Source organism: Scyliorhinus torazame, chromosome 9 (assembly GCF_047496885.1).
Source record: "Scyliorhinus torazame isolate Kashiwa2021f chromosome 9, sScyTor2.1, whole genome shotgun sequence".
NCBI lineage: Eukaryota > Metazoa > Chordata > Chondrichthyes > Carcharhiniformes > Scyliorhinidae > Scyliorhinus > Scyliorhinus torazame.
In genome coordinates this window covers 90,422,722-90,445,596 of record NC_092715.1, presented here as the reverse complement: position 1 = coordinate 90,445,596, position 22,875 = coordinate 90,422,722, and the positions used below count along the sequence as shown (strand labels likewise).

The 22,875-nt window shown below is 45.5% G+C and overlaps 1 long non-coding RNA gene across 1 annotated transcript in view; it reads right to left on the bottom strand.

The window, feature by feature from the left end:
- Positions 1–10,308: 10,308 nt before the first annotated feature.
- LOC140430002 (uncharacterized) overlaps positions 10,309–22,875 on the bottom strand; it is a 50,076-nt gene continuing 37,509 nt past the window's right edge. Inside the window, exons 3-4 of the long non-coding RNA XR_011949266.1 lie at positions 20,190–20,337; positions 10,309–11,172 (exon numbers count right to left, since the gene is read on the bottom strand). This is a non-coding gene — a long non-coding RNA (uncharacterized lncRNA). The remainder of the gene's footprint in view (positions 11,173–20,189; positions 20,338–22,875) is intronic.

Genomic DNA, 22,875 nt, shown 5'->3' with positions numbered 1-22,875 from the left:
TTTGGAAACTATAGTGCTAGAAAAATATTGTTATGATTCTCGATCATGTGACCAAATTCTAGAGGGTTTTCAGATGACACTTATTGAAAGGAGTCAACTGTGACATGAAGAATTGCACAAAAGAACCAACAGGATATTTGAGTTGCCATAATGGAGATGGGATCAATACATTTCTATCTTAATCTCTGGCTCTATACCAACTGGTAACCATAAACAATAAATACTTCCTAATGCAATGTTAGCTTCAGGGATACAGTGTCAGATATACATGTTCATGAAAGTGTGCCCAATAGATAATCAGCTTGTGGGACAAGTGTGATATCTGTGTGATCGGCGACCAACAAAGTATTTATGAGAATAACTATATACAGAGTGCGAGGATATGCTGCAGGATCGATTCTGCCTGGGAAAGCCCCCACTCAGTCACTGCGATCAGCGTGCTAAGGCCCGACTGGCTGATTGGGTCACATGACTCTTCAAAATCTTGCCCCTTCGAGTGGGCCCGCTACTGCAAGACTGACACCAATGCTTGGAAATGTATTGAAAAAGTATGTGTCCATCTGGACCTTGTCCACAATTGAAAGAATTTGTGTGTGGAGTCAGTATTGCTGGACAAGTGTTGAGTCAAGGAATACTCTCTAATAAAGCAGAATCTCGATTAACTATATGTATAAAAATTTTAAATTCAGTTCATTAATTAAGTAAAAATCTGGAATAAACAATAAGGCCAAAATGTTTATGCGACTAAAGAGGCCAATGATACAAAGATAGGTAGGAAAGCAAGTTGTGAAGATGATACAAAAAATCTACAAAGGGTGACAGAAACATTAAGAGAGTGGGCAAAAATTTGGCAGAGTAGAAATGTGGGAAAATATGAGATACATTGAGAGGAAGAATAGAAAAGCAGAATATTATTTAAATGTAAGGAGGCTGAAGTATGCTGCCATACAGAGGGATCTGGGTGTCCTTGTGAATCACAAAAGCTAGTATCGAAGGAAGCAAGTAATTATAGAGGCAAATGGAATGTTAGCATTTATTGCAAGGGGGCTGGAGTATAAAAGTATGGAAGTCTTTCTACAACTGCACATGGCATTGGTGAGACCACATCTACAATACTGTGTACAGTTTTGGTCTCTTTACTTAAGAAGAGATATACTTGCATTGGAAGCAGTACAGAGAGGTTTCACTCGACAGATTCCTGAGAAACGGGGTTTGTCTTCTGAGGAAAGTTTTAACAGGTTGTGTCTATAATCACTGGAGTTTGTAAGAATGAGAAGGGATCTAAATAAGATTTTTAATGGCTTGGTAGGGTAGATGCTGAAAGAATGTTTTTCCTCATGGGGGAATCTAGAACTAGGGCAGGGTTTAAACATAAGGAGTCTTCCATTTGAGACATAGTCAAGGATCTTCCATTTGAGACAGAGTCAAGGATCTTCCATTGGAGACAGAGTCAAGGATCTTCCATTTGAGACAGAGTCAAGGAGGAATTTTTCCTCTCAGAAGGTAATTAGTTTTCAGAATTCTCTTGCACAGAGAGCAGTGGAAGCTGGGCCATTCAATTTCTTTAAGTCTGAGGTAGACAGATTTTTGGGCCATGGTGCGATGGGGAGGAAGGGGAGGAGGAAAGAAAGTTGAGTTAGAGCCACAACCAGACCAGCCAATAATTTATTGAATGGCAGAGTGGGCTCGATAGGCTGAATGACCTACTCCTGCCCCTATTTCTTATGATCTAGGTGCATGGGAACATCACTACCGAAATGTTCCTGTCCAAGTCACACACCATCTGGACTTATTAATATACCACTGTTCCTTAATCACTGGAAGGCCAAAACCTTGTAGTTCTCTATAAACAGCATTGTGGGAGTACCTTCACCTCATGGACCACACAGTTGTCAAACAGGTGGCTCACCACCACTTTCTCAAGAAAAATTAGTGAGGGGCAATAAATACTGGTTTTCCTGTGATGCCCACGTCCCGTGAATGAATAAATAAAATTAAAAATGGTATTCTTCAGTGGGAATCAATATGATACCACAAATGGGTTATCGCAATTTATGTAGACTATGTACTGCAGAAGATCAGGCAGCACGGTAGCATTGTGGATAGCACAATTGCTTCACAGCTCCAGGGTCCCAGGTTCGATTCCGGCTTGGGTCACTGTCTGTGCGGAGTCTGCACATCCTCCCCGTGTGTGCGTGGGTTTCCTCCGGGTGCTCCGGTTTCCTCCCACAGTCCAAAGATGTGTGGGTTAGGTGGATTGGCCATGATAAATTGCCCTTAGTGTCCAAAATTGCCCTTAGTGTTGGGTGGGGTTACTGGGTTATGGGGATAGGTGCTCTTTCCAAGAGCCGGTGCAGACTCGATGGGCCGAATGGCCTCCTTCGGCACTGTAAATTCTATGATAATCTCTATGATGAAATCAAAACAAAACTCTCAGCTTAATCAGCTCCAAAGTTTTCTATTTGATGTAGACCTGAAATCCTCATTGCTTGTTGTACCCTATTTGCACATTATTTGGATCTCAAAATGAACAATTCAATCGAAGTGAAAAGCATATTTTACGCTGGAGTGACCGTTGTGTTACTGGTCTGGTAATCCAGGGGTCTGGTCTAACAAACCTACAGAGAAAATACATTCAATTTCCACCATCACAGTTTGAGAAGTTGAATTCAGTTTCAAAATAATTTTCAAGTCTAATCCTGGTATCAGTAAAAGTGATCAGTATCAGTAGAAGCTGTCCAAATGATTCTCTGATGTCTAAATTATTGATAAGAAAGAAACCCACACCTGCTTTGGCCTTATGTGACTCTAATTCCATAGCAACACCATGACTCTTAAACGTTATCGATATTTTCGAGCAAGCTATTCAGTTGCATGCACTTCAGAATTCAAGAAGGCCTAACAGCACCTTATAATAATTTAATAATCTTTATTATCACAAGTAGACTTACATTGACACTGCAATGAAGATACTGTGGAAAGCCCCTGGTCGCCACATTCCAGAGCCTGTTCGGGTACACAGAGGGAGAATTCAGAATGTCCAAAATACCTAACAGCACGTCTTTCAGGACTTGTGGGAGGAAACCGGAGCACCCAGAGGAAATCCAGGCAGACACAGGGAGAACATGCAGATCCCACACAGACAGTGGCCCAAGCTGGGAATCGAACCTCGGATCCTGGCGCTGTGGAGCAACAGTGCTACCCACTGTGCTACAATGTCGCCCATATGAAGAGGTTGGATAGGCTTGCATTGTTTTCATTGGAGCAGAGACGACTGAGGGGTGACCTGATCGAGGTGTACGAGATTATGAGGGACATAGACAGGGTGGATAAGGAATAGCTGTTCCCCTTATTTGAAGGGTCAGTTACGAGTGGACACTGTGCTACCCTGCCGCTCTTCATGCAGCATCAAGGGATGTGCTCTTCCCAAGAATAAACTCAATTAAAGAAAAGATTGATTTTTGGTAGCTAGAATCACTTCATTAATTTAACCACTGTTATTGGTGTGAACTATTAGTAGCATTAGGAAAATCATGTTAAAGAATGATAGAACTATGCTGTGGTTCCCGTCGACAAAGTGAACAATCAGTTTAAGCTGTGAGCGGTAAAAGAATGATTTGGAATGCTCTCTAATGAGGTCATAAAAACTTCATTACAGAAAATAAATGGGATTAATTCTTGAACCTTCTGTTGTATTGAAATTTTCAGTTTCTTGCAACATTACTAATATTGGTAAACGGTAATCGATAGTGAGGAAAAATATGGTACGGGAACCATGCATTGATTCTAGTGCAGCTCCTCTCTATAATGAGATATTTTGTCCTTGGGACAGGATTAAAGGTAGACATATCAAATCATTCACCCCTGGATAAATATGTAGTTTTAGGTTAGTGATTCAGAAACTTTATAGCACTTAGGCGCACCTAGCATTGAAATTGGTACCTTTCTAATCCTAAACCTTTCCTTTCCTTTTCTTTCTCTTTGCACTCCCTTTCCCTTTGAACAAAAGAAGACAACAATGTAGAACTAAGAAGAAATCTTGGTCCACCAACATCGACGTCACGACCAAGAAAGCACAACAGCAACTATACTTTCTCAGGAAAGTAAGGAAATTTGGCATGTCTGCATTGACTCTTATCACTTTTTACAGATGCACCATAGAAAGCATCCTACCTGGATGCATCACAGCCTGGTGTGGCAACTACCTGGCCCAAGACCATAAGAAACTACAGAGAGTCGTGAATGCAGCCCAGTCCATCACACAATCCCACCTCCCATCATTGACTCTGTTTACACCTCCCGCTGCCTTGGGCAAGTGGGCAGCATAAACAAAGACCCCTCCCACCCGGGTTATTCTCTCTTCCAACTTCTTCCATCAGGCAGGAGATATCTGCCCATTTGCCTCAGCTTTTGATGATAAATTGTGTCAGGTATTAACGATACTGCTGCATCCGTATCCATGTCCATTTTAATTTCATGACCTTCAAGTTTTAGATATGCCCAAAAATGTTGTTGATCATCCTGCATTGTCAAGGCACCTAACTTAAGCTCTTGCGGTAGCTCAGTTCACAGTCTTGAGATTCATCCACTAATTTGTAGTCACAACTAGATTGTTTACTTGTGTTGTTTTTCTTGCATTTTCTTGGTGTAGGAGAGGTTTTCTGAATCCAACGTGCATTGGCAATATGGTCCTCCTTGACACAGTTCTTGCGTGTATTCGATTTGCTCCAACATTCCCCCACTGAGTGTCAGACCTGTGTACAACGGTGACATGGATGCACCTTTGCTGCCCTGTTCCTTGTGATATCCATTTTGTGGAACTTCGCCCCCATCTACAAAGCTTCTCATGTTGCAAGCTCCATGGGCGCAATTCTCTCATCGGGAGACTAGGTCCCGACGCCGGAGTGAAAACCGGAGTGTTTCACTCCGGCGTCGGAGGCCGCTCCCAGCCCCCTATTCTCCCGCCCCCAGGGGGCTAGGAGGGGCGCCGCGTCATTTACGTGCGCCGGGCCTTGGTGCTGCGTAAATGACGCGACCGGCGCCGCGTAATGACGTCACCAGCGCATGTGCGGGTTGGCCGGCACCAACCAGTGCGTGCGCGGTTGCGGTCCTCCCCGCGGCCGCCCCGTAAGAAGATGTCAGATGGATCTTGCGGGGCGGCGGAGGAAAGGAGGTCCTCCTTCAGAGAGGCCGGCCCGCCGATTGGTGGACACCGATCGCGGCGGGCCAGACCGCTTTTGAGGCTGTCCTCCGGTGCAGGAACCCCCTCCCCCCCACAGGCCTCTCCCCCAGCGTTCCTGCGCTGTTCCCGCTGGCAGCGACGAGGTGTGGATGGCGCCGGCGGGAACCTGTCGTGTTGGGCAGGCCGCTCGGCCCATTCGGGCCGAAGAATTGCCACTCGCCCGTCACCAACCGCAAGCAGTGATGCTCCCAGCGGCCAGCCGTGATTCTCACCGTGCCGGTTTGGGGGGGGGGGGGGAGAATCGCTTGCGGGTGTCGGGGCGGCGTGGCGGGACTCGCGTAGCGCCCGGGTGATTCTCCCACCCAGCGTGGGGGGGGGGGGAGAATTCCACCCCATATACGTGACAACTCCCACAGCAGCTATTAGAGTTAAATCACTTACAGTAAGCATCTTCCTCTGAATTGCTTAAGTTCATACTCACAAACCAGCCTGTCTCAAAGAGTATCATCAATTGTTATACCGAATTCACAATATCTAGCTAATCTATTTAAAGATGGCAAAAAGTAAATTGCTTTCACGTTCATCCTGATTACGGTGGCGTAATCGGAACCTTTCTGCAAACTAAAGCTGTTTAGAAGAAAATTGTAGATAAAAATTTTCATTATTTCATTGAAGCACTTGTCTCGTGGTTTGGTGCTTGGTGCACAGTTTATCTAGCAGCATGAAAGTTTTACTGCTGAGAAATGTTGTGACCTTAGGTACTCTGGTGTCCGATTAGCTCCTAAAAACAAATAGAATGTGCAGGTTAGTTGGATTGGCTATGCTAAATTGCCCCTTAATATTCAAAAGGTAAGGTCGGGGTACTTGGTTACGGGAATAGGGTGGAGGCATGGACTTACGTGGGGTGTTCTTTCCAAGGGCCGATGCAGACTCGATGGGCCAAATCTGCACTATAAATTCTATGAAATTCTATGCCTCATCTTCTGGGGCCCTCAGGGGAATAGGCGATCCCTCCTGGCCTTGACCATTTCTAGGAGCCTCCCGAAGTCCGTGTCTCCACACCTTGGGGCCAGTCGTCCCTGTGCCATGGCTATGAGCTGAGTGGGGTTGGCTGACGAGCATGGTCCTGGCAAATCGGCTAATGTGCCTTCATTTGTGGTATGAAGCACGTGGGGCCTCCTTAAGGGGACCAATTAACATTGAATAGCATTCTCGGCCTCGCCGGTCCGAGCCCCGGGAATCTCGTGGCAGTTCCCGCTTGCTACCACACTTCAAATTCTTTCCGGAGAATCGCGCCCATGATGGCCCAAGTGCTTTGACGTCTTGTGGTCTTATGATGATACTCGAGAAAATCAGGGCATAGAATGCTTGCAGGGGTTCCCAGATCACCCACCATAACTTCATCAGACAATCGATGAACTATTTGGAGAAATAATGTAAATTGATATGAAAATTGATTCTCCAGGCTTTCTGTGAAAATAAGGACACCTCCTGGGAATTACTGGTGAAGATTCTTGGAGGAGGGGAGGAACTGAGTTATCTACTGGACACATGTTCAGAGTTAGAAGTGAGGTTAAAAAAAAGAGGAAATTTCAGGCAAAATAAGATCATAGAATCATATAGCTGACATTGAATACGAAACCAAGGATGTTGAATGTGCACAATACATTGGTTATGTCATTGTTAGAATTCTCTTAATTTTTAAAGGTTTTGAGGTAAGCTGTAAAAGATTGTTTCCATTGGTTGGTGAATCAATAACAGGAGATGGAGACAGTGTGGGGATATTTTAACTGTTATAGTTCGATGAAAGTGATGATAGTGAATTGGCAGTTTCACACTTTGCTTGATTTTCTTTGCCACTGGCAAAACAAGTCAAATGCCCCTATTATCATTAGCTGAACAAACGGGGGAATGATAGAAAAACAAATCACACAAAACTATTAGAAGATCAAATATTTTACCACAAAAAGCTATTGATGCAGAGATTATAACATCAATTGAATTGGAGTTGGATGATAGTTTGAAAAGGGAAGATATAAAAAGATACTGAGTATGGGGTAGGAAACAGGGTTTCAATAGACATCTCCAATTAAAGAGGTAGTGCAGTCAGATGGGTTGAATAGTAATAGATAAATAAAAGGTGCTAAAAAGGCTGGCAGCACTCCAGGTAGAGAAGGACGCACAGTAGATTGCTGAGAGAGGTAAGGGAGCATATTGCGGAGCCGTTGATAGAAATTTTCCAGGCTTCTCTGAACACAGGGTTAGTCCAGGGAATGGAGGATTACAAATATGATGCCTTTGTTTAAGAAAGGGGAAATGGATAACCCAGGAAACTACAGACCTGTCAGCTTGACATCTCATGTGAAAAATAATGGAGGCCATAATACGGGATGAGATAAATAAACAATTAAGAGAAAAATACATTAAAACAAGACAGTCAACATGGCTTTGTCAAGGGCAGGTCATGTCTGACAAATTTAATTGACTTCTTTGACGAGGTGATACAGGCAGTGGATCAGGGTAGTGCCATGGATATTGTATATTTGGACTTTCAGAAAGCATTTGATACAGTGCCAGATGGCAGGTTGGTAGGCAAATTAGAAATGTTTGGGATTGATGGGTCCTTGGCTGCATGGATTAGAAGTTGGCTAAGAGATAGGAAACAAAGGGTATGTATAGATGAGCATTTCTCAGACCAAGACAAGTTGAAAGTGGTGTTCTCCAGGGCTCAGTGTTGGGACTCTTGCTTTTTCTGATTTATATAAATGATATAGAATTGGGTGTTGAGGGCAAAATCTCTAAATTTGCAGATGTTACTAAGCTAGGGAGAATAATGAATGGTGAGGATGACGCCGAGTGACTTCAGGGGGACATTGACAAGTTGGCCAAATGGGCAGACACCTGGTAGGTGAGCTTCAATGCAGCAAAATGTGAGGTCATGCATTTTAGTAGAAGAAATATGGGGAGACAATATAGGCTCAATGGTACAACTTTGAGGGAAGTACAGGAGCAGAGGAACTTCAGTGTTCAAGTGCATAACTGTTTGAAGGTGGCCAGGCATGTTGAAACATTTGTTAAGAAAGCTTATAGCATCTTTGGGTTTATAAATAGAGGCATAGAGTATAAAAGCAAGGAAGTGATGCTACACCTCAACACATTATTGGTCAGACCACATTTGGAGTATTGTGAACAGTTCTGGGAGCCTTATTTAAGGAAGGATGTTAAAGCCCTGGAGAGAGTGTAGGGGAGATTTACTAAAATTATACCAGGAATGAGGAAATTTATATACAGAGAAAGATTGTAGAAATTGGGCTTTTTCGCCTTGGAGCAGAGAAGATTAAGAGGTGAACTTATTGAGGTGTTCAAAATTCTGAACAATTTTGACACGGTAAAGAAGGATATTCTGTTTCCACTAGCTGGTATGTCAAGGACGAGGGGCCACAATTTCAAAATGGTCAGCAAGAGAGATAGGAGTGAAATGAGGAGAAACTTCTTTACTCAGAGAGTTGTTGGGGTTTAGAATGCGCTGCCCGAGGAGTGGTAGAGGTGGATTCCATAGGAGGTTTCAAAAGAGAGCTTGTTGCATATTTGAAAGTGATGAAGTTAGAGGGCAACGGAGATAGGGCTGGGGAATGAGACTAGCTAGGTGGCTCTTTTGAGAGCCAGTGCAAACACGATGGGCCGAGTGGCCTCCTTCTATGCTGCAAATAACAAAAAAAAACTTCACAGTATCATACAGCATGGAGGAGCCCATTTGGACCAATGTACCTGTGCCAATTATTGAAAGAGCTTTCCAATTAGCCCTACATGCCTACTCTTTTCCCAAAACCTTGCATTTTTTCTCTTCAATTATTTATCTAATTCCCTTTTGAAGGCTAGTGGTGAACCTGCTTCCATCACAATTTCAGACAGTGCTTTCCAGATCACATGAAAAGAAAATCTCATCTCGCCTCTCATTCTTTCACCAATTACCTTAAATCTGTATCTTTTAAATACCAATCCTCCGACCAGGGGGAATGAATTCACTCTATTTGAACTGCCATTTCTTTTCAGATAATTGTTCCATCATGCATTCTCGCAACCTTATCCCAGCACTGAACGGTAGGCTCATTAAGACCCCAGAATTGATACAAATATATCTTCCAAAATGATATGGCGTTTGCGCCAGTTCAACAATTTTAGCTTCAACACCCATTTGGAATGGGATCAACCATGGAAAAATAAGTTCTTAAGTTGGCACAGGTTTTGCATGTATTTTTGATGCAATGTTCATATGGCAAGTTTTTAGCACAAACGTATTTTTATCAGACTCTGCATATTTCTAACATATTTATTAATATTGATTTATGAGAGTGGTTTTGGAGCCCAGTTTTGGGTATAGTAGCATTGTAAATGGCTAGGAAACCAAATGCCTTTATTAATAATGCAGTAGAATGTGAGTTTAAATCCTACCTCAGTTCTTAGTTTCAGAATATAGGTTTACTTCAAGAATTTGAAAATAAAAACCTTGGGTAACTTAAAGTGACTATAAAGCTGTCATATTGTCGTAAAAGCTGGTTCATTAGTGTCCTTGAAAGTAGCAAACCTGCAGTCCTTACCCAGTCTGGTCTATAGGTGATTCCAGCCCCATACTAACTTAATTGACTCTGAGCTGCTCCCTGAAATGGCCAAGTAATCCATATGGTTGAACCAAACAACTACCAGTGTTCTGCAAAGCCCCACTACCAGAGTATTACTTTGGAACTTGGCAACAGCCACTAAGGGGCATTTCCCCACTCAGGTTGAATTTGGGATATCTGAAAGTCAGAGCACCTGACTAAAATGATCTAACCTCATGATCTCAGGCAAGATTTGGTCACCTCACCACTTATGACCCATTGTGCCATTAAGACTGGACTGCACAGGCACTCCTATGTGGTGAGAAATTATTATGTTGATCCAATACATCTTTTATTAGTATTGTGGTTAATTTTGCTTGCAATTCTTGAACAATTATATAAAATTTGTAATGTTTTTGAAATTAAAGGGTCTCAGGAGTAAGTGTGCAGTGATTCAGAATTGCTGAGACATTTTGGAGCGTCACTGTAGTTACCGTAGCAGCACAAAAATGAAAAGAAAATCTGCAATACAGCTATCGCATTTATTCCACATTTTGCAATTGATCATTCCATGTTTTGTGACAGATGCAATCAGCTAAGTGACTAACATAGGAAGTGTTTACAGAGGTGTGAGCTAGTAGCACAGGGCTGAGGAAGTTGGTGTAATGATTTGAATACACAAAATATTTGAGTTGTTTGAACCAAAAAGTATGCCATGTGGCATTCACTAAATAAGGATAACTATTTGTCCTAATCTGTACTACATTTATATTAGATTTACTATGTCTCATTTGCACTCAGTCACTACTATATTTTCCGGCTGCATTGAGCCTGCAAAGTTGAGTTATAGTTGGGACCATACGCTTCCAGTGCTGTGGATCGAAAAGTACTTAGTAACAGATGCAAAAGCAGACGATTGATTCTCCAAGAGCCTCTGTTCCAACCAGAAGAGTAACAGCATCTAATGTACTGTGGTTGTGAGAACACTGTATCATTCAATATTAATCACACCACAAGGCTTTTACTACATGCATATCAACCCAAATTAAGAACTCTAACATAAATTATCACCTTGAGCATTAGCAGTACAGCAAGGCAGGAACCTCCCTCCAGGTGTCAACTGTAACATCTTAACTATTAAAACTTTTGTATCAAAAATAAAAGCAACAAAGCAAGAGGACAATTTTATAAATGCAATTAATAAATGTAGAATAGATGTCTGAGTGTCCACTATGTATCAACAACAATTGAATTGCTTTAGATGTTACTTGTTGGCATGAACAAAATAACAGATTGTAACCACTGCTGCATTCAGTGCACATTTTAAGACTCAGAAATGGTTTTCGGTCTTCGGCTGTTGTCAGGATTCTGCTTATATCTGGATTTCACCAGCTGTAAGTTGATGAAAAACAATAGTGAAACATACCAAGTTTTTAAAAGAACAAAGAACAATTTCTACTCCTTTGCAAAGTAATCATTTCAGCCATGCACACTTTGTAATGAATAATACATAATCATTCCAGCTCCACTTCTTCCCAAAAGGAAGTGCCTTTTCTCAGCAGTGTCACAGGATATGAGTGACTAATTCATTATTTAAACATGTCAGTGGTAGCAGCTCTTAAAGCACTTGATTGCCTTTACAATTCTTGAATGGTGTAATAACACATACTAATTTTAAGCTATGAATTGCACAACTTTCACTTTTTCTATGGATGTTTCTTTTTCACGATTGTGGTCACAACTAATTGCAGCAGATATTGTTTCATAAGGACCATGTATTGATTTTGTTGTTGTCTGCATTAGATGATTACCTATATAACTTGTTCAATCAATAAGTCTGGTTGTATAAGCAAGACATTCTCGCCGGCTGTCTCAGTTAAGCCAATGATTTAACAGCGTGGCATTTAATGACAAATTCTGCATTTACTGGTAATTGAATTGGTTATTAACAGTGCATTTTTGATTAAACTGGGTAGTATAACAATGTATAAAAGTATGTAGCAAAATAGTTAGTGTTACTTCTATCTTGGTAGCAATCAGAAAAAGGATCTCGAACTGAGGTTTTATGAAACCTCACTGGTATGATTGTGACAGATGTTGGGTAACCAGCAACAGCCAGCTTTTGCACCATGGGTCAAATCACTTTCATATGCCCATTGAAGCTGTGTGGAGATATCTGTTTGTGACCAAAAAAAAGCAAAGGATAGTTATTTTATGAAATTAATACATTGTTAGACTTTTTGAAATTTTGTGTTGTATCAATTAGTTCTCAATAGCATGACGTTTTGTACAACAATTTAGTTCTATAACATGATATTTTATTCATTTCAAAATACTTTGGCATCTTTGTGCAAAGCATGCTTCAAAGGGAAATTCAGTAGAGGGTGTGTTAAAGATCAGTCAATGCCTTGCTTTCAAATCGCTGCAATCTGATCCAACACTGTGGAACTGTTTTCGATAGTGACACTGTCACCAATTCAATGCTAAATCCCAGCCTGGACACATTATACTGAAATTGTCACATCAACCAATCTAAATGAGATCAATTCACGATTGTTGTAGGTAATCCCATTAAATCCAGGAAGAGAAAGCAAGACAGAGAGAGAAAGGGTGAGGGATATTATATTTTAAATAAAGCATAGGAAATGAGGGAGTACATGTTTAAACAATTAACTAAATTTGACAGATCATGGAGATCGATGCCTGAGTATTAGTTGTTGAATGTTGCTAGTTTGCTAGTGTCACACGGGAGGGTTTAAACGAGTATGGCAGGGGGGTGGGCACGGGAGCAATAGGTCAGAAGGTGAGAGCATTGAGGGAGAACTAGGGAATAGGGACAGTGTGGCTCTGAGGCAGAGCAGACGGGGAGAAGTTGCTGAACACAGCGGGTCTGGTGGCCTGAAGTGCATATGTTTTAATGCAAGGAGCATTACGGGTAAGGCAGATGAACTTAGAGCTTGGATTACTACTTGGAACTATGATGTTGTTGCCATTACAGAGACCTGGTTGAGGGAAGGGCAGGATTGGCAGCTAAACGTTCCAGGATTTAGATGTTTCAGGCGGGATAGAGGGGGATGTAAAAGGGGAGGCGGAGTTGCGCTACTTGTTCGGGAGAATATCACAGCTATACTGCGAGAGGACACCTCAGAGGGCAGTGAGGCTATATGGGTAGAGATCAGGAATAAGAAGGGTGCAGTCACAATGTTGGGGGTATACTACAGGCCTCCCAACAGCCAGCGGGAGATAGAGGAGCAGATAGGTAGACAGATTTTGGAAAAGAGTAAAAACAACAGGGTTGTGGTGATGGGAGACTTCAACTTCCCCAATATTGACTGGGACTCACTCAGTGCCAGGGGCTTAGACGGGGCGGAGTTTGTAAGGAGCATCCAGGAGGGCTTCTTAAAACAATATGTAAACAGTCCAACTCGGGAAGGGGCGGTACTGGACCTGGTATTGGGGAATGAGCCTGGCCAGGTGGTAGATGTTTCAGTAGGGGAGCATTTCGGTAACAGTGACCACAATTCAGTAAGTTTTAAAGTACTGGTGGACAAGGATAAGAGTGGTCCGAGGATGAATGTGCTAAATTGGGGGAAGGCTAATTATAACAATATTAGGCGGGAACTGAAGAACATAGATTGGGGGCGGATGTTTGAGGGCAAATCAACATCTGACATGTGGGAGGCTTTCAAGTGTCAGTTGAAAGGAATACAGGACCGGCATGTTCCTGTGAGGAAGAAAGATAAATACGGCAATTTTCGGGAACCTTGGATGACGAGTGATATTGTAGGCCTCGTCAAAAAGAAAAAGGAGGCATTTGTCAGGGCTAAAAGGCTGGGAACAGATGAAGCCTGTGTGGCATATAAGGAAAGTAGGAAGGAACTTAAGCAAGGAGTCAGGAGGGCTAGAAGGGGTCACGAAAAGTCATTGGCAAATAGGGTTAAGGAAAATCCCAAGGCTTTTTACACGTACATAAAAAGCAAGAGGGTAGCCAGGGAAAGGGTTGGCCCACTGAAGGATAGACAAGGGAATCTATGTGTGGAGCCAGAGGAAATGGGCGAGGTACTAAATGAATACTTTGCATCAGTATTCACCAAAGAGAAGGAATTGGTAGATGTTGAGTCTGGAGAAGGGGGTGTAGATAGCCTGGGTCACATTGTGATCCAAAAAGACGAGGTGTTGGGTGTCTTAAAAAATATTAAGGTAGATAAGTCCCCAGGGCCTGATGGGATCTACCCCAGAATACTGAAGGAGGCTGGAGAGGAAATTGCTGAGGCCTTGACAGAAATCTTTGGATCCTCGCTGTCTTCAGGGGACGTCCCGGAGGACTGGAGAATAGCCAATGTTGTTCCTCTGTTTAAGAAGGGGAGCAAGGATAATCCCGGGAACTACAGGCCGGTGAGCCTTACTTCAGTGGTAGGGAAATTACTGGAGAGAATTCTTCGAGACAGGATCTACTCCCATTTGGAAGCAAATGGACGTATTAGTGAGAGGCAGCACGGTTTTGTGAAGGGGAGGTCGTTTCTCACTAACTTGATAGAGTTTTTCGAGGAGGTCACTAAGATGATTGATGCAGGTAGGGCAGTAGATGTTGTCTATATGGACTTCAGTAAGGCCTTTGACAAGGTCTCTCATGGTAGACGAGTACAAAAGGTGAAGTCACACGGGATCAGGGGTGAACTGGCAAGGTGGATACAGAACTGGCTAGGCCATAGAAGGCAGAGGGTAGCAATGGAGGGCTGCTTTTCTAATTGGAGGGCTGTGACCAGTGGTGTTCCACAGGGATCAGTGCTGGGACCTTTGCTCTTTGTAGTATATATAAATGATTTGGAGGAAAATGTAACTGGTCTGATTAGTAAGTTTGCAGACGACACAAAGGTTGGTGGAATTGCGGATAGCGATGAGGACTGTCTGAGGATACAGCAGGATTTAGATTGTCTGGAGACTTGGGCGGAGAGATGGCAGATGGAGTTTAATCCAGACAAATGTGAGGTAATGCATTTTGGAAGGGCTAATGCAGGTAGGGAATATACAGTGAATGGTAGAACCCTCAAGAGTATTGAAAGTCAAAGAGATCTAGGAGTACAGGTCCACAGGTCATTGAAAGGGGCAACACAGGTGGAGAAGGTAGTCAAGAAGGCATACGGCATGCTTGCCTTCATTGGCTGGGGCATTGAGTATAAGAATTGGCAAGTCATGTTGCAGCTGTATAGAACCTGAGTTAGGCCACACTTGGAGTATAGTGTTCAATTCTGGTCGCCACACTACCAGAAGGATGTGGAGGCTTTAGAGAGGGTGCAGAAGAGATTTACCAGAATGTTGCCTGGTATGGAGGGCATAAGCTATGAGGAGCGATTGAATAAACTCGGTTTGTTCTCACTGGAACGAAGGAGGTTGAGGGGCGACCTGATAGAGGTATACAAAATTATGAGGGGCATAGACAGAGTGGATAGTCAGAGGCTTTTCCCCAGGGTAGAGGGGTCAATTACTAGGGGGCATAGGTTTAAGGTGAGAGGGGCAAGGTTTAGAGTAGATGTACGAGGCAAGTTTTTTACGCAGAGGGTAGTGGGTGCCTGGAACTCACTACCGGAGGAGGTAGTGGAAGCAGGGACGATAGTGACATTTAAGGGGCATCTTGACAAATATATGAATAGGATGGGAATAGAAGGATTCGGACCCAGGAAGTGTAGAAGATTGTAGTTTAGTCGGGCAGTATGGTCGGCACGGGCTTGGAGGGCCGAAGGACCTGTTCCTGTGCTGTACATTTCTTTGTTCTTTGTTCTTTGGTTGTTTTTGGATTTTTTGTGAAATTTGTTCTACTATTCCTATATATAATATTTTTTGATCAGCATCATCATGATTCCCAGGTGTTGGGAAGTTAAACCCTGAAATGAGAGCTCAGCTGCAATAACCACAGTTTAGCAGTTTAACAAGCAGGAAATAAGCCTCTTGATTACTCTGATATACTTTGCGGGTGGTAATCAGAAAATTGCAATGTAATAGCACCGACAACACACAAGGCATGCTTTGCTAAGATGGAACTGGTCTTTTATCTTGAGATGGTGCTGCCCAGCACAACATCAGCTCAGTAACCGGAACAGGAATCAGCCATTCAACCTCTCAAGCCTGTTTCACCATTCAATGCGGTCTAATAGATTTCTGAATTTATCCATCATCTTGGTCCAAATCCATTAATATTCTCAGATTTAAAATTATTGATTGAGCTGACATAGAGAGCTTTGAATGGGAGAGAGTTGCAGACGTCTGTCACTCTTGGTATGAAGAAATGTTTCCTAGCTTCTCTCCTAAAGGCCTGACTTTGGTTTTAAAGTTATTTTCCATTGCCCTAGCCTCTCCCACCAACATAAACATCCACCTCTGAAGAATAGTCATAAGGGCTCGAAACATTGAGCGTGATTCGCTCTTCTCGTTTCGCTCGAGCCAGAGTGCAATGAGGCCGGTGAATAGCTGGAGAGGCCAAAAATGAGAATCGCGCCAGGCGCCAAACCCTTTGTGATGCAACCGGCCCAGTGAAATCGGGATTCCGCCAGAGCGTAGCGAAGAATCAATTATTACCACTTAAGCTCTATTTCCGTAGACTTAACGGAAGCCACCCCATATCCAATGTCCTCCCGTGATCCAGTAGTCTCCACAGCAAGTGGTCATGCTGGCACCGATTAGCACTCCTTTTGAAAAACATGAACCTGGTGGATGGGTTGATGCGGGGGCTGAGGAGGTGAGCAGCCATCTTCGCTCACAGGTAATGAGCTCGGGGGCACTGGGCTTGCTGCCGCTCTGCCAGAGGTGAAGGGGTTGGGGGGTGTTTGGGGGTAACCTGGGCGGGGTGCAGCCCCAGGGGGGGGTGGGCTGCCATGGGGGGGGCTGGGGGTAACGGAGCTGGCGGCGGTCTCTGCTGAGGATTGGGGGCACTGATAGGGGTCAACCATGCGCGGGTCCTCCATGCCAACCCCTGGACCGTGTGTTCCCATTCCGGGGGCAACCCTAGCCCTTGCCTGTCTGCCCAATGACCACTCATAACTTCCACTGACAGAGGAGGCCTCCAGCCTTGCAGTTGAAGGTTGTTGTTGATAGGAAATTGGCGATTGTGGTTAAGTGAGCACACATCCCAAGTGGATCCCCATGGGTGGACATGCCATGTGGAATATGGGGCTCATTGCCTAGCATCCCAATCTCATCTTGATGCATGGACACTGTGCTTGAATACTGCAAGGGGCAGCACCACAGATGCAGCGGTCAACCTTCGATTACCTAAGGGATGGGCCCGAGCCCCAGGCACATGTCCACGGCCGAGTATGTGTGGGCAGGGCCTGTTGAGTGGAGGGCATGGGGAGGGGCATTGGATTGATGGTCGGCCCGCATCGCAGAACAAAAATCCAGGGACATTATACTGGTTGTAGTGAGGGTATTTTAATGCACCTCGTGCAAGTGTACACCATTGACCCACTGTCCTGATGAAGCCGCCCCACTATCCCCACCCCCTTCCCCACCCCAACGCACACTCTGCTCCTTACCCCACCTATCCCCTCATCCCCCCCCAGGTACACTCTCAGTGATCCTCAACGTGCTTGGCATTCCTTCCTGTATCATTACGTCTTGGTGTATCCCCAGGATGCACATCAGAGGTAGAAGCAGCAGCTGCTTACCCCGTCTCGTAGCCTTCGATGCCCCTAATGGGCATCATCTAGGGGCTCTAGGACCAGAGGGCCCCGGTGCACTTGATGGTGGCACATGCACAGCTGTGTCACCACGTTCCGGCTGCTGGCTGCAAGACGTGGCCACATCAGAGGGTGGAACTCGGGGGAGCTCGTGGCCACCGTTGCCAGTCCATAGGATGGGTCCGGGTTGCCACCCTGCATCCCCTCCTCTTGATCAGTGCCCATCGGGCCCTGGGGTTCACCTCGGGATAGAGCGGCAACTGGATTGAGCCCCGGCTGGCTCTGCATCATCTGGCACTGCCAGGCTTGGCATCTCTCCAATGTCTGCACCATGATGTTGATGCCCTTGGTGATGCTCCTTAGTGATTGGGCCGTGCTCTGCAATGCCTTGGCAATGCCCACCTGCAACTGGGTCAAGCTCCATAGCACCTCAGCCATTCCAATCTGAGAGCGGGACATATCCTTCAGTGCCTGAGTAAGGTCAGCCTGGTACTGGGTCACGACTCCAGTGAGTCGAACAGTCTACCGAGGCCCTCAGTCATGGCTGTCTTCGACTATGCCACGCCTTGGACACTTACAAAGAACAAAGAACAAAGAAATGTACAGCACAGGAACAGGCCCTTCGGCCCTCCAAGCCCGCGCCGACCATACTGCCCGACTAAACTACAATCTTCTACACCTCCTGGGTCCGTATCCTTCTATTCCCATCCTATTCATATATTTGTCAAGATGCCCCTTAAATGTCCCTATTGTCCCTGCTTCCACTACCTCCTCCGGTAGCGAGTTCCAGGTACCCACTACCCTCTGCGTAAAAAACTTGCCTCGTACATCTACTCTAAACCTTGCCCCTCTCACCTTAAACCTATGCCCCCTAGTAATTGACCCCTCTACCCTGGGGAAAAGCCTCTGACTATCCACTCTGTCTATGCCCCTCATAATTTTGTAGACCTCTATCAGGTGTCCCCTCAACCTCCTTCGTTCCAGTGAGAACAAACCGAGTTTATTCAATCGCTCCTCATAGCTTATGCCCTCCATACCAGGCAACATTCTGGTAAATCTCTTCTGCACCCTCTCTAAAGCCTCCACATCCTTCTGGTAGTGTGGCGACCAGAATTGAACACTATACTCCAAGTGTGGCCGAACTAAGGTTCTATACAGCTGCAACATGACTTGCCAATTCTTATACTCAATGCCCCGGCCAATGAAGGCAAGCATGCCGTATGCCTTCTTGACTACCTTCTCCACCTGTGTTGCCCCTTTCAATGACCTGTGGACCTGTACTCCTAGATCTCTTTGACTTTCAATACTCTTGAGGGTTCTACCATTCACTGTATATTCCCTACCTGCATTAGCCCTTCCAAAATGCATTACCTCACATTTGTCCGGATTAAACTCCATCTACCATCTCTCCGCCCAAGTCTCCAGACAATCTCAATCCTTCTGTATCCTCAGACAGTCCTCATCGCTATCCACAATTCCACCAACCTTTGTGTCGTCTGCAAACTTACTAATCAGACCAGTTACATTTTCCTCCAAATCATTTATGTATACTACAAAGAGCAAAGGTCCCAGCACTGATCCCTGTGGAACACCACTGGTCACAGCCCTCCAATTAGAAAAGCATCCCTCCATTGCTACCCTCTGCCTTCTATGGCCTAGCCAGTTCTGTATCCACCTTGCCAGTTCACCCCTGATCCCGTGTGACTTCACCTTTTGTACTAGTCTACCATGAGGGACCTTGTCAAAGGCCTTACTGAAGTCCATATAGACAACATCTACTGCCCTACGTGCATCAATCATCTTAGTGACCTCCTCAAAAAACTCTATCAAGTTAGTTGCACTAATGCTGCCGATATCGTGCACCAGGTTCGCCAGTGCAGTCGCCACACTAGCAGTGTTGGCTCAGCGCCACACATTGCCAGTGACATAGAATCCCAACACCGCAGAAGGAGGCCATTCAGTCCATCGACTCTGCACCGGCACTTAGAAAGAGCATCCCACTTAAGCCCACTCCTCTATCTCATCCCCTAAGCCCACCTAGCTTTTTGGATACTAAGGGGCAATTTAGCATGGCCAATCCAACTAACAGGCACATCTTTGCACTGTGGGAGGAAACCGGAGCACCTGGAGGAAACCCACGCAGACACGGGGAGAAAGTGCAAGCTTCACACAGACAGTCACCTGAGGCCGGAATTGAATCTGGGTCCCTGAAGCTGTGAGACACCAGTGCTAACCACTATGCCACCGTGCTGTGCCCATAACCTCTGGGACTCGTCCAATCGACTATGGACCTACTGGAGTGTCACTGACATCTCCCTTTGGATGTCCCGGCTGCTCCCTAACATCTCCATCAGCTCCAGCATTGCCTGTTCCAGAGACTCAGCATCTGGCTGGGAACCAGCAGCTCTCCGAATGCTGTCTCGTCTGGGCGTTCCTGCCTGCACCTGATATGTATCGGCAACTGTGTAGCGCTCACCAGATTGTGCTCCAGGAGCCTGTCCATTAACGTTGCCCAATGAGGTGCATGTCTATGCGCTGGTGGAGGGTGGGGATGACAGCTGTGAGGCTCAATTGTGGCATCCTTGGAGGTAGTTTCATGGGGGACAGGGGAGGGGGCCAGCCCGGATGGGCTAGCGCAGTCGGATGGAGGACCTGCAGGAGAATGAACACGTGGTCAGTGGGAGGGATGAGTCAGTGTGTATGGCAATAACAACGCACGCTTGGCAGGTTCCTCACCTCGGTGGCATGTGCTGGTGTTGGTGACCACTCTGTCGTCAGCCACCCCCATAACCTCCTGGGCCCATTCCTCGAAGGTCATGGGGATTCTTCTGTCCGGCACCCCACCGCCAGTCTGGGGCCTCTGACGATTGTGGGACAGCCTCTTCTGCGGAGACAGAGAGGGCATTGTTAGCCGCAGTGTGGTTCACATTGGCGGGGGGTTGGTGTGAAGGAATGTTTGTGGGGTTGAAGGGTTGGGGGGGGTAAAGGAAAGGGTAGGATGGTGAGTTGTGGTGAAGAGTGGGTTGGGGGAGATTGGAAGGTTGGGGGTGGCTGGTTGCATGGGGCGCGAAGGTTTCGGGGGAGGGGGAGTGGCGTCCTGGTGTAGCTCGTTGACCTTGCGAGGTGACTGTCGCTGCCACTTCATCCCAGGCAGCACTGGCTGCCCTGTGGCTCACCCGCCAGGATCCTCGGGGAACAGGACATTCATCCTGGCCCCGACCGCATCTCGGAGCCTCTCCATGTCCACATCTCCAAACCTTGGGGCCAGTCGTCTGGACGCCATGGTTGCGAGCTAAGCAGGGTTCGCTGTGCAAGTGCTGTTTAAGTGCTTCTCGATCTTGTTAGTGTGGGGGCTGGTACGCACAGTCTCGACGAATCGGGATCCTTCATTTGCAGCATGAAGCCCTGTGGGGCCTCATTAAGTGGTGTCATTAACGTTGTATTGCGTTGCCGGCCTCGCGGGCTGAGCACCTGGAAGCTCCCGGCAGTTCCCGCTTGCTGTCACACTTAGAAATCTTTCAGGAGAATCGTGCCCATTAATTTATTTCTCACTCCACAGATACTGCCAGACCTGCCGAATTTCCCCAGCATTTTCTGTTTTTATTTCAGATTTCCAGTATCCGCAGCATTTTATTTTTATTATAACAGAAAGATTCTCTCTAAACACCATAACAATGCCATTCTAAATTCTAAAAACCTTAATCACAATGCCCCTTAAGTTTCTGTATTCCAGGGAATACAAGCCTGGAAATCTCTTTATGAAATTAAAGCCTTGGAATCCAGGTATCATCCTGGTGAATCTGCACTGCACTCCTCCCAAGGCCAACATTTCCTTTCTAAGTTAAAACACCCAGAACTATATTCAGGACTCTAGATGTGATCGAATCAGGGGGCGGATTTCTGTGGAGTTGTAAGGCCACAGGCCATTTAAAAATGGTGGGCCAGACCCAATTCTGGGGTTCCCAACTTCACTCCTAGCATCCTAATTTTCAATGCCTGCAATCCCGACTGACAGGCTCCATTGTGGAGTAGGTATCTCCTCGCCTGCTCCAATGTTTGCGAAGGCCAGCCAACTTCTCCATAACTCATGATTTGCAACCTCTCAGAGGAATCATAAACCAAAGTCTGGATTTGGGAAAATTTTGAAAGATAAGAAGGCGAGATCTTCCAGCTATTCATGCTGGTCGGATCTTCCGGTGCCGCTGACACCGCACCCCCACCGTGGGTTTCCTGGCAACGTGGGGTGGATTCAATGGGAAATCCCATTGCCAGCGGCGGGACCAGAAGATCCCGCTGCTGGCCCATGGCAGGGCAACTCCCACCACCGAGAAACATGTCGGGGGAAGGCCATGGAATCTCACCCAAGGTCAAAAGGCCTTACTCATTGGCACCATCACCCCAATGACCCTTCAATGGCAGCTTATGCCAACCCATCCCTCACCACGCACTCCATTTCTCCTCATACCCTCCATGCCAGCCCATGCCCCACACCCAATCCCACTTGTCCCCCCATAATCTCCATACCAACTAATTCCTCCCATTGGCCTCTCATACCCTCCATGCCAGCTCATGGCACTTCCATGCCCATTAACTCAATGTACACTCTATGCAGAACCAATTAAACCAGTAGCAATGATTTTTTGTGTGAAATTGCTCAAAAAACACAGTTAATAATTTTCTATCAATAATAATAATCTTTATTAGTGTCACAAGTAGGCTTACATTAACACTGCAGTGAAGTTACTGTGAAAAGCCTCTAGTCGCCACATTACGGTGCCTGTTCGGTTACACTGAGGGAGAATTCAGAATGTCAAATCACCGAACAGCATGGCTTTTGGGATTTGTGGGAGGAAATCGGAGCACCCGGAGGAAACCCACGCAGACACGGGGAGAACATGCAGACCCCACACAGACAGTGACCCCAGTCGGGAATCAAACCTGGGACCCTGGACCTGTGAAGCAAAGGTACTAATCACTGTGTCACCATGCCACCCCAAATATAACAGGTTTTGAGTAATTGAAAGAGTGGGGGGGGGGGGGGGGGGTGGAAACAAAAGTGAAGGTCTATGATGTTGTGGAGCTCTGGAGAGATTAAATAACAAAAGGTTTTGTAGGACATGATGAACATATAAGAAAACTATGTCCTGAGTGGAGGGTGATTGCAGGATCCTGAATCGCTGCTGCCCACGATCAAAGTAAAGGAAATAAGGGAAAAATGATAACAAACAAAACCAGCAAAGAAAACCATATGAGGACAGAGGTTACAATCTAAAATTCCGTGTTCAGCCAGAGGACTGGAAAGTGCCCAGTCAAAAGCTGAGGTTTTGTTCTGTGAATTTTCATTGAGAATCACTGGAACATTGCAACAGGCAAGGAGAGGCAGCATGGTGACAGAGTGGTTAGCACTGCTGCCTCACAGTGC